Source organism: Fulmarus glacialis, unplaced genomic scaffold, assembly GCF_000690835.1.
Source record: "Fulmarus glacialis isolate BGI_N327 unplaced genomic scaffold, ASM69083v1 scaffold38527, whole genome shotgun sequence".
NCBI lineage: Eukaryota > Metazoa > Chordata > Aves > Procellariiformes > Procellariidae > Fulmarus > Fulmarus glacialis.
The window spans coordinates 11692-22917 of record NW_009224507.1 but is presented as its reverse complement, the minus strand read 5'-3'; positions in this window follow the sequence as shown (position 1 = coordinate 22917).

Here is an 11226-nt window from a genome sequence, read left to right as displayed (position 1 = left end):
CCCGGGGTGAGGGAGCGAGTGTCTGCGTGGTTCTTAGTTGCTGGCTGGGGTTAAACCACGACATCCATTCAAAATATTGGCCTGCACCTTACTTAACTCTAGTGTTAATTCTATATTGATTATGCAATTTGTAGTTTTTCCAGGATGACAATCACCAAATTACTTCCACTACTTCTGTGAAAAAGGGCATAATCAGAATTTCACAAATAAAGTGATCTGAAAGGCAGCATTTTCAACAATTTCTACCAGTGGTAGGTGCTCATGTCTAATTTGGTAACTACAGCCTGGTTTTAAATAGCCAGTAGAATTTTCATAGAATAAAACACTCAAGCTCTGAAAAGACATTTACTTATTAACTCTTACAGACAGACAAACAATTCTACACCATAGCTGAATTAATATTGATCTAATTTTGCCTATGGGAAGCATTTAAACAAAACAGAAATGCACTCAAGATTACAGGACACATCAAGAACATGGACTACGTAAAAACTTTAGTTTTACTTTGGGGCTGCCTGTTTCCCAGTGCCACGCCCAGAGCTCAAGACTCAGTCCCTTACTACACCAATAGCAAAACATCTGCAACATCACTGACATTCATTTCAGCTGTAAGTGCTCAGTAACATCCAACGCAGATAACATTGGGGCTTGGTACAGGTTGGTACAACACAGAAGGAAGTGGACATGGAAAGAAGTGGAAAGTAGGAGCAAGTGTTGTAGTAGTAAAGGGAATTGAGAGAGAACGTGGCCCAGTGTTGATAACTGCAGTCCTTCCTGGCCCATCTGTTTGCCTGAGTTGGGCCTTCCGGATACAGCAGGAGTCACTTGATACTTGTTGAGATCTTTCTTCGCTCTGAAACATCACTAATCCCACTTCTGTCCTCTGCCCAAGCCTATATTCAGAAAGGTATGCATCTAGAGGATCCAAGGCATCCAAGTTACGCAGATGTTTTCCCTCAAAGCGCTCTTATGGTTAGACCAAAAGCAAAGAGCAGATATAAGCTAATAGCTTGATGATCTGTCACAGATGAAGCAGGACTTGGCTTAAGAGTCTAACAGCTTCCTTCAGAGACGATGGCACACAGCCTTCCTCAAGTAGGTTGTTAGTCTCCACCACTAATTAACTGGCCTTCATGCACAGACAGACCTTTTCATTTTAATCCTTCAGCAGACTAAACATACATTAGTCCAAAGGATAAATCATCAAATGAAGGGCTGGAAGCTTTCATACTACAGAAATAAATGACAGTAGTCTAAATTCAGCAAGAGACAACTTTTGGTTTATTCTCTGTAGATACTGACCAACTGCCTGGTAAGAAAACAACTTTGGTTGAGTCTACTAGATTTTATTTAAATTAAATAAGAGTTTTCTCCAAGAATGGGAGCATTTCCACTAACAGGGAGGAAAGGCCATCTAACACTTGACAAAATGGGAAAGCAGGACTGGAAAACAGACACTTCGGAGGATGAAAAGCACCTCTGGGCTTACATTTTGCACAGCACTGCAACAGTAATTCAGGAAAAACAAAAATGACATGAATCTATCATCTCCAGACCAAGACTTCCAAAATCAATACTGCAGCTATCTTTCCACCCACTCATCTATACAACAATGCCTACCATTATGAAAGTGAAGAAAGCAGCTGAATAATAATTAATAGAAGATTGTATTAAACATTTAGTGAACTTGGATAGACTGTGCATAAACTCAGCTTTGAACTAGGTGAAAGAATATAATAAAATAGCATCAATTTAACTATTCAAAAGTTAATACTCATACATGTCAAACAAAAACCATAAAACTCAGAATGAGCCTACAAAATAAAAGAACACAACATTATTCTAATGTATCAAGGAAAAATACTTGATGCAGCTTGAGTGAAACTTTCTTTTTCTTATTCTTTATCCTCTTTCATTTTTCTGCCCACCTATACTAAGTCTCATGTCATTTCATAGCCTCACTAATGAAAATGACATGAAGCTATGATGAACAAATTTCTATTTGAAACTCATAATCATAGTTTGAACACAAACCTACAAACACCAGACCAGCTGAAAGGACTCTGACTGAACAGGGAAAGAAGCACCAACACAGATGTGCACATTGAAGATCACAAGTAAGCAAGCTGGTTTTCTACTCCCAAATTATATCCCTCCTGGACTTTTCATTGCAGGTGTTTCCAAAGCAGGAACTCCACAGACTGCCAATTACCAGTGCAATGTCACTGTCAGTTGGGTGAATCTCAGAGCCCTTCATGCAAACCGCAACCACTGGACTATTTCATCAAATGCAGTGCACCCTCCACAATGGCACAAACTACTGATATACCTGGAGACCTGCAGAGCAGACATCCCATTTAATGAAGTAGCCCAGTGGTTGCTGTCTGCATAATGGGCGGGGTGTTCCCACACAAGTGAAGGAGGTCCCCACTAGGCGGTTTGCATTCCTACCCACCCCACTACCCACTTGACTACTCTTTGTGTGTAAGAGCCAAGTTCCTTGGATCTGCCAGCCACTGACACAAACAGCTTGAGAACCATCTGAAGGATCTGGTCCTGCTGGAAAAAAAAAAAAAATAACCACCCGCTCAAAGACAAATCTTACTGTGTTACTAACAGCTTGCCCCTGGAAAAAAAAAAATGTACGTATTGATAGAGGAAGCAAAGAAGCGCAAAGAATGGACCTTGACAGCACAGGACTCTCCTACTCTCACAGGCAAACAGCAACCACCACAAAACAACAGTTTCTTGGTTAAATAAATAAGCTGTGCAATACCGAAGGTTGGCATACGAGACTACTGAAAAAAGTTTACATTCCACTGTAGACCTGGGTACTTTAAAAGCAATTTAAACAGCTGCTTTACTATTTCAGGATAACTGAGAGAAGAGCAAAACTTCATTTTCTGAAAAAAGATGAAAGAGAATGACAGCCAGAGAGAGCAAAAGAAAGACGAGACTCTTTGAGCTCAAGTAAACGGTCCAATGTGATTGGCGCTAAGGCCATCTCATAGGTGATGTAAGTTTTGTGTGTTTTCCTGTAGGTATGTGGAAAAGAATGTTCCTCCCTCACCGAAGCCTTCAAAGGACTTCTAGGAGAAAAGTGATTCTCAAGTGTCTGGAGGCCTGCATGGTGACCAAGAGATGAGATGCAGTACCACAGATAACAACTGAGGGCTGCCTTCTGCTGTCTGCTTGGCCTTTGGAGGGTTGTAGAATTCAAAAGCAGCAGAGATGGGATGTGGAGAGCCTGCATACAAGCGTATGTTGGACATGAAGGAGCTGCAGTCTCCCAGTGGGGGTTGTATATGCTTGCTCCCTCTTGCCCATTAAATGTCTTTACCTGAATTAGGTAAGAATAACGAAAGACTGCAGCTGCCTTCTTGATGTCAAGGTCCAATTTTGAATCAGAGTTGAACAGGGGAAAAAAGCTTTTTGTGCTGAACTCCCATGTCCCTGTTCCAAAGAATCAAACTTACACTAACAGGAGAAATTCCAGTGTACAGAACACCCTGGCTTACAGAAATGCCAAGATGCAGCAGTGCAAATAGACTGGTCTGGCTATGAGGTTACTTTAAAGGAGCCAGAAGCAGGAGGTGGTTCTAGATATCGCTTGATATTGAATAGATGATGACAGTGCTTCTGTTTCAGCAAGGATAACTGTAGAAGGGCTAAAAAGTTCCAGTCAGAGATGACAGATTTTCCTCAGGCAGTCTGCATCTTTAGCCATGATGCAGGCGAGGAAAAGGGTCTGGATCATCTCTTGCATTAGTCTTTGGCTTTTTCCCACTAGAATGTCAATGCTGAAGAACTGAGTTTTACATAACACAACTTCTACAGTTGATAAGGAATCCTTGGACTGAGGAGCCTCAGGGTATGCTAAATGGGGCAATAAGGGTGACTGATCTCAGTCTCCTGTAAGGTGTTTCTGAGGAACACTGTGTCTTTCTCACACACGCTGCCCAGCAATTTGCAAGATAACAGTCACTGAAAACACCTCAGGCTGGCCCTGGAGCCAGCCTGGCACACTGGGATCCAAAGAGGGTGTTAGAGCCAGTTTCAGGACACAGTTGCAGAGCTTGGACACCATCTTTTTTTATCTTGCTGGGACTCAGTGTAAATCAGCAGATGATAGACCAGTCAGGCTCAGAATCCTTACTGAAGTAAAAGAAAAAATTTGGCATCCCAGCCACTACACTTGGATGCAGCTATTGCACAGAAATGAAGGGTAGCCTTTGACGAACCACTGAAATTCTTTAAGCCTTCAATCTAAAAGACAACTAAGGAGGATATGAAATTATTCAAGTTATATGGATACCTTAGCTACCTCTATTCTACTAGTGTTCTACCCTACTTGAGAAACAGGGAAACAACAGGGAAAATCAGCCAACCACTTACTGCTTGATGATAAATGGTGTAAAAGAACAGAGCATCAAAGTTTAAGATCTGTAAGACCTATTTTACTATACTTGATTCAATTCATGGAGCTAATCCCATATGTCATATCTTATTATAGTAATTGCATGAAATAGCTTTGGTCTGATCACACTATTGCAACATTTGTATATACGTTGAGAACTTTCAGTTCTTACATGAATAGTCAAACAAAATTACCAATATAAAATGATGTATCAGCTAAGATTTGTACTTAAGATAATGCTGTAATGCTGCTTTAGTATATAGAGAAGTGTACAATATTGAATTACAGTGAATTGCATATGTGTGTTGGAGCCAATCAAACACTTCTTTTTACGAAAGCTGGAAAACTTAAAAAATAATGCAAAAATATAAATAAGAATTCTAAAACTGACCTTATTCCCACTTGCATTTTTATTATCCCTGTTTATACGAGACACGAAAAAACCTCAAGCACTTCCTTACCCCTTCCTTTTAGGAGGTCTATGAACATACCTCTTATTAAAATCTATGAATATCTAAAGTGGTGTGGATAAAAAAAAAAAATGTTCATGGATGAAGCACGATAGCTTAAACTACCTTAAGCAGTCTAGAGGTCTCCTCTACCTGCCTGAAACATACAGATTTGTGTACTCTATAAACATAAACAGATGGAAGAGCTGCAGCAGGAAATAAGACAGTTTGACTAGCATTTCACTCTGAAAGAAGCAGGATTCTCCTTGCAATCTACAAGAGAGTCCTGTGGAGGATTAAGATCTACAAAGACGAATTTATCTACTGTAAATGACTTGCTATCACCTCCAAGTTTATTATGATTTGTCATATCTAAGCACCCAAACCACACATCCCACTCCTCTCGCCCACAGTAAAGGGGGGGAAAAACCACTCAAAGGGATTTTTTTAAAAAAAAAAGAAAAAAAAAAATCACACAAAAAGGTGTAATATTTTATCTGTGTTAATTTTCTTCCTCTAAAAATTCTATCCAATACTCTAATGACATACAACTTCCTTAGTACCACAGTATACATAACTTTGTTGTATGAATGAAATGACAAATACGATTATTCTACACAACCTTAACATAAAACACTATATGCAGTTAAGACATCCCAAATTAAGGCATCAACTTATACTCACGTTCTCAACAAGCTTACTTAAAGGCAGAAAAGGAAGAAAAATCTGAATTAATTCAAAGCTTTAATTTATTAATACTTAGGCCTCACAATGACCTGACTTTGCTGCTCCATCCACTGGAGGTGCTAATGGCAAAAGTCTATATTGAACAGGTGGTCCTTCAAAAAAATCAACTACTCTAAATTTAACTACTTTGTATTATTTAATTTTATCTTACAGCTTTCTACCATTTTCACAGTGCAAATTGTAACAAGATATCCCTTGTAAGAAGAACTGGCGCACAAAATACTCTTGAACATTAAATGATGAAGCCAAGCCTGCATGAGAACAAGAACATTCTGAAACTTGCTGAAATTCAACCAAGATCGATCACAATCTTAAAATAGTGGATTCTCAGGTTTTCCGAAAATTTTTCTGTTCTTCTCTTTCCAATTAGAATGCAGAAGAATTGCATTCTACATTGCCACGTACAATACACGGCATTTATTTCACCACTATCCATAAAGAAAGCAGTAAGTTGCAAGATAAAAAAAAAAAAAAAAGAAACCCAGTTTCTGAGCTCATGATTTAACCAACTAATCTTAATTTGAAGAATAAAAGCTTATTTACATTATCCTGAGGAAAGCACAAATCTTTTGCCTTAGAGATACATAGAAACAATTTACTGGGGCAGTGGGCGTGGGAGAAATCCCACTTTATTGTTCCAAACCATCAGTCAGTAGTCACTTACTGCCTCCTTAACTGCAGTCATGCTTAGTCTAGTAAGATGATAAACCTTTTAGTAATCAATCAAGTAATAAAGTCACACTTATTTTATTAACAGTTTCCATACTGAGTGTAAATAAGCACTAACCTAAACACTGCACCTCTCTGACTTTTTTCCAATTACACTAACTATATCTCTGCAAGAACAAACCCCAATGAAAGTTTGAGGACCTTTCAATAGAACCCCAATGACTGAGTCTATTCCATTCATCATTCTTCTCTCTTCACTGATAAAGCAAAATCAAAACCCCGATTGAGAATCAACCCTCCCCCCAACATTCAACAGCAGCCCCTTCCAGTCCCGCAGAAGCCCTGCCAGAATTTACAACTCTTTCTAACTCTGAGTTTTACACCAGTTTTAAATGTTCTGATTCAAGTCTGAGTGTACTGCTTCTCACGTCCAAAACTTTCATGTTATACAGCTACGTAAAAATTATTGAATACCAAGGAAACGAAAACAAGCCCAGTTTGGCACTTCTTTTCCAAGAGAAAAGTAAAGCTTTTTGCAAACAGGCTTTGAAACAAACACAGGCTACAGACTATCGATAACAACTATTCACAAAAACCTGTCGAAACATACTTCTCCATCCCCCTTGTTGAATCATATTATAGGGAGCTAAAATTCTTCTCCTGCAAGTGCTTTCCTTTTCAAGCAACTGCTGTGGTTGCCACAGGTATGTTACAGTAAGTCAAATATGTGACCCAGGACAGTATGTCTTCAAACATCATATCTATAATAAAAAAAATTAAACTATCATATACTCACACTGAACTGAAGTTGAAATATTCACCTACCAATAAAACACTGCACAATACTGATACTGTTAGTTTATTCCAACTTACCACTGAAAGGCATTGTAATGGAAGTAGACCAAACCAAGGCCATATAAAAAGGCAGCATTCTGTAAAGGAAAAAAACAATGTTTAAAACCCAGATAAGATAACCATATGGTGTAAAATTGAGTTTCCAGTATTTTATTCATCCTTTGACATTCTATTTCCACTCTAAGATAAGCATATTTAAATTTCACCTTGAACAGGAAGAACCAAAAAGAAGGAATGAAAAGATAGGTAGACATTTAAAAAACAAAAAGTGATTCTCTGCAAAATATTCTTGGAGGAATAGTAACAACAATAATATTCAAGTACTTTTACATCAGAGAAACTGATGTGCTTTGTTCTACTTGTACAAGAGCAGAGAAGCAAATGACGGAGTAGAGGTCTTTAGCAATTTAATATAATAAAAAATGGTTTATGACCAAACACCCTTTCATAGTCATAATAATTTATACTCACATAAAAGTAAACAAAGCTACACACTCTAATTTCAGTGTCTAAAGTCGAACATTAATTATATAAATCTGAAAATACGCTTAAGGAAATTTCACTTTTCTGAATACCAAAAACACAGACCATCAGCTTCAAACCTAAGACAATCATATTTCTTCATCGTTAAACAAATTTCTATTTTCTATTTCCCTACTTTGCAGAAGGGAAAAAAAAAAAAAAAAGGGGGGGGGGGGGGAACCCAAACATTCTTCTGGAAACCCATTTCCACACCATTTTCTTTTCACAGAAAAGTATGATTTGCTTCTAAAGTGACATTACTAAGGAGGTTTAATGAATGTTTAACTATCCAATTCTACAAATAATTATTACATATTTCCTAAATTAGGAAAAATAAACAAATTGCTTTTTCTTTTTAAAAATTATGCCATAGCACAGTTCTTTTCTATTTAGCAGAGCTGTTCCATTATTTACAGGAGACAACATGTACATGCTGCCTATGACACATTTTTAGGCTTTTCTTGTGTATAATTCTGGTTTCGAGAGACCAGGAATACTTCCCAAAGAACACAAAGCTCTGACAGATGGACAAGAGGTGGAATTTCCATTGTCGAAGACTGTAGTTCAAGATAATCTCTCTTCCACTTGCACACACTTCTTCAACAAGTCAAATTTCTACGGAATTCCACAAAAAGAATCCTAGTTATGCCTTAAACCCAATCCAAATATAAAAGGTACAACCAAATTTCTCCTAGAAAATAACTGGTAACCAGAACACTTCAAAGAGCAGCATTCATCAGAAACAGGACCCAATATTACCATTTCATTATACCTCATTTGCATCTTCTAAATGCAAATTAAAACCAGGGGAAATGCCAAAGCTCCTTTCATGAATACAGTTGGATCATAGCTTCAGCAATGGACAGCTTCCAAGAAAATGCTGTGGTATGACCAGATACTACAGCAATCAGAGCACTGGAAGATGTTAACAGGGGGAGTGGAGGGGGAAGTACATAAACAAAAAAAGATGACACTTTAATACTACCATAAAACCACATTCCTATTTAATTGAAGAAAAACACAACGATGGACATCATAAAGATAAAAGATCTCTAATTCCGTACCCCATGTATTTCCTGCTTTCCAAGCGTGCTCTGGCAACAACAGAGTAGGAAAGAAGGCAAGCTCAAAAACTGAGCATACATAATGCCTTGATTTAGAAGTCATTTTAAATGAAGAACTAAGATAGAAAGAGAGATTTTCACGTGTGCAACATGGAAGCCTGCAAAATACAGCACACACCTAGTAACTTTTATTGTGTTTGGGTCAGGCTCATTTGTAGAACAGAAGTTAATGAAACTGTCCAGTGTTACCTCAGAGATCCACCAATTGCAATCAAGACTAGATCGTCATAAAGATTGAGAATAATAGTAATAACAAAAATCCATCATCATCACACTGCAAAATTCAAGTAAAAATATGCCAACTAAAACCTCTTCAATCTTCAAAGAATTTAATTTCCTCTTCTGAAACCTATTAGAATTCACAGTCCAAATGAGTTACAGATTCAGAAGATTAATCTAGCTGATATTTTGATCCTAAGGGTTAATAATAATCAACTTTTAAGGCACAACAGGACAAAGATGCAGGTGATTTGCCCAAATATAATTAATATATCAAATTCATATGAAGCTTTCAGATTGTCCCCACCCCAGTAAAACACAAATCGATCATTACTGCTCTGTCCTTTGTTCTGTTCCCATTTTTCTCTCATTCTCATTTGGCCTTATAAAACATTTGAGATTGATCTTAAAAATCTGTTAAGCTACCACTGTCTTCTCAATAGACAATAGGGCAAGATTTAAGACTCTGTAATACTTTACCTCAAATGCAAATGTGCAAATTCTGAAATGTCAGTACGGATCACATTTATCTGTTCTGAAATACCATAGCTCTAACTGTATGTAACACCATTAGTACTGCTTGTTGACTGCTTATTAGATTTGTCTTAATAAAGATTGAAAAATATCTTTTAATCTGTGTTTGAACCTAGATGGGACTTTCACAAGGACTGGAAGATATTACAGTGTTTTAACGCATGCAGTGTTTTCCCCACAAAATTCAAGGCGAGATGCACATACAGTTCATTACTTTAGCAACTAACTTTTCTGCCTGTATTGCAGAAAACCATCAAGTTCAATATGCAGCCAAGTTCCTATTGGCAACAGCCAATATGAAAGACTAGAACAGCTTAATGCATTTCAGGACCAAGTGGGATCATTACATGGAATTTTCTTAACATCAGAAGATTCTGTGACACTGTTTACCAGGAACATACCCCATCTTAAGAAATCTACTTTCAGTTGCCTCTGCTACTTTTATTTGGACAAGTTTATCACAAAAAATATCCATCCCATGTTTTCCAGTAAAGATTTAATTTAATTTAATTTAATCCCTGCTATTCAAAATCCTGCTATAAATAGCTGGTGAGGTAGAATACAAGCTGACTTTTTTCCCTCCGAACATTTTTCAGTAAGAAGTAGAAAACAAAATTATCTAACCCTTTCCTTGAACTTCTTCATAATTTCTGAAGATCTCATGCTAATGAAACTCATCCTTTGACTACTAACTTCTAATGTAATTTTTATGTTATCAGATCCCTCTCTTCACTAAAATCTACAATAAATTGAAAACAAGCTGCAAAGCGAAACAGACTGTACCTCAAATTTGAAGTTGAATGTCTCGGTTTTTTCATTCTACAGCCATGCTATTAAAAAGCAGACAAATTAGAAATGCTATTTCCAAGCTGATGTCATTTATATTTTCTACAAATGATCAAAAACTGTTAAAATGTTTCATACCAACCACTAGATGGCTCAAATACCTCTTTCCATTTTATACGCTTATGCAATTTAAGAAGATTGTCAAGTTTATATTGTGTATTCTGCTACTTCTACACAATTTAATGCTGAGCAACATTTCAATTATATTTTACAAAACGTACAGGCCACAGTATTTTATTGATAGGTAATTGAGAAGGTAAAAATATATCTGTATGTACCTTTTTATGTAACTGAGATGACTGCATGTTGAAGACTTTTTGGTCTTGTTTGTTTTAAGCAATCAAGAAAAAAAAAATAAGTTAACCAATGAGGAAAACTCCACCGATTTCACAGACCTTCTATATTAACCCAAATAACTGGTTTATAGTGTCTTTGAAGCAGCAGATGGAAACAGATCCCCAACATTTGATGTGCTCTGTTCTCCAGCTATTTCAGGCCAAATTCACAACAAACCTTCTTCTCCATCTTCAACGATGCAGCCAGTGCTTCCGGCAGAAAGACATCAGACTAGACCACCACAGTTACACCTTATCTATAAACACAGGATCCAAAAAATGCACCTGTCCTGTGTAACAAGTGGCCATACTCACATTCAATTCATTTACAAATGGCCACCTTAGACTGACTCTAGAAACGTATAGCTAGCACATCTGGGTCCAGATATTTTTCACCAGCAACATACTTATCTGCCACAAGCAGTTGAGACCCTGTTATCGATTCCAAATTTGTGTTTTATAAACACAAGAATATACAAAGAAGTTATGCTTGCAAATGAAAATCTGTT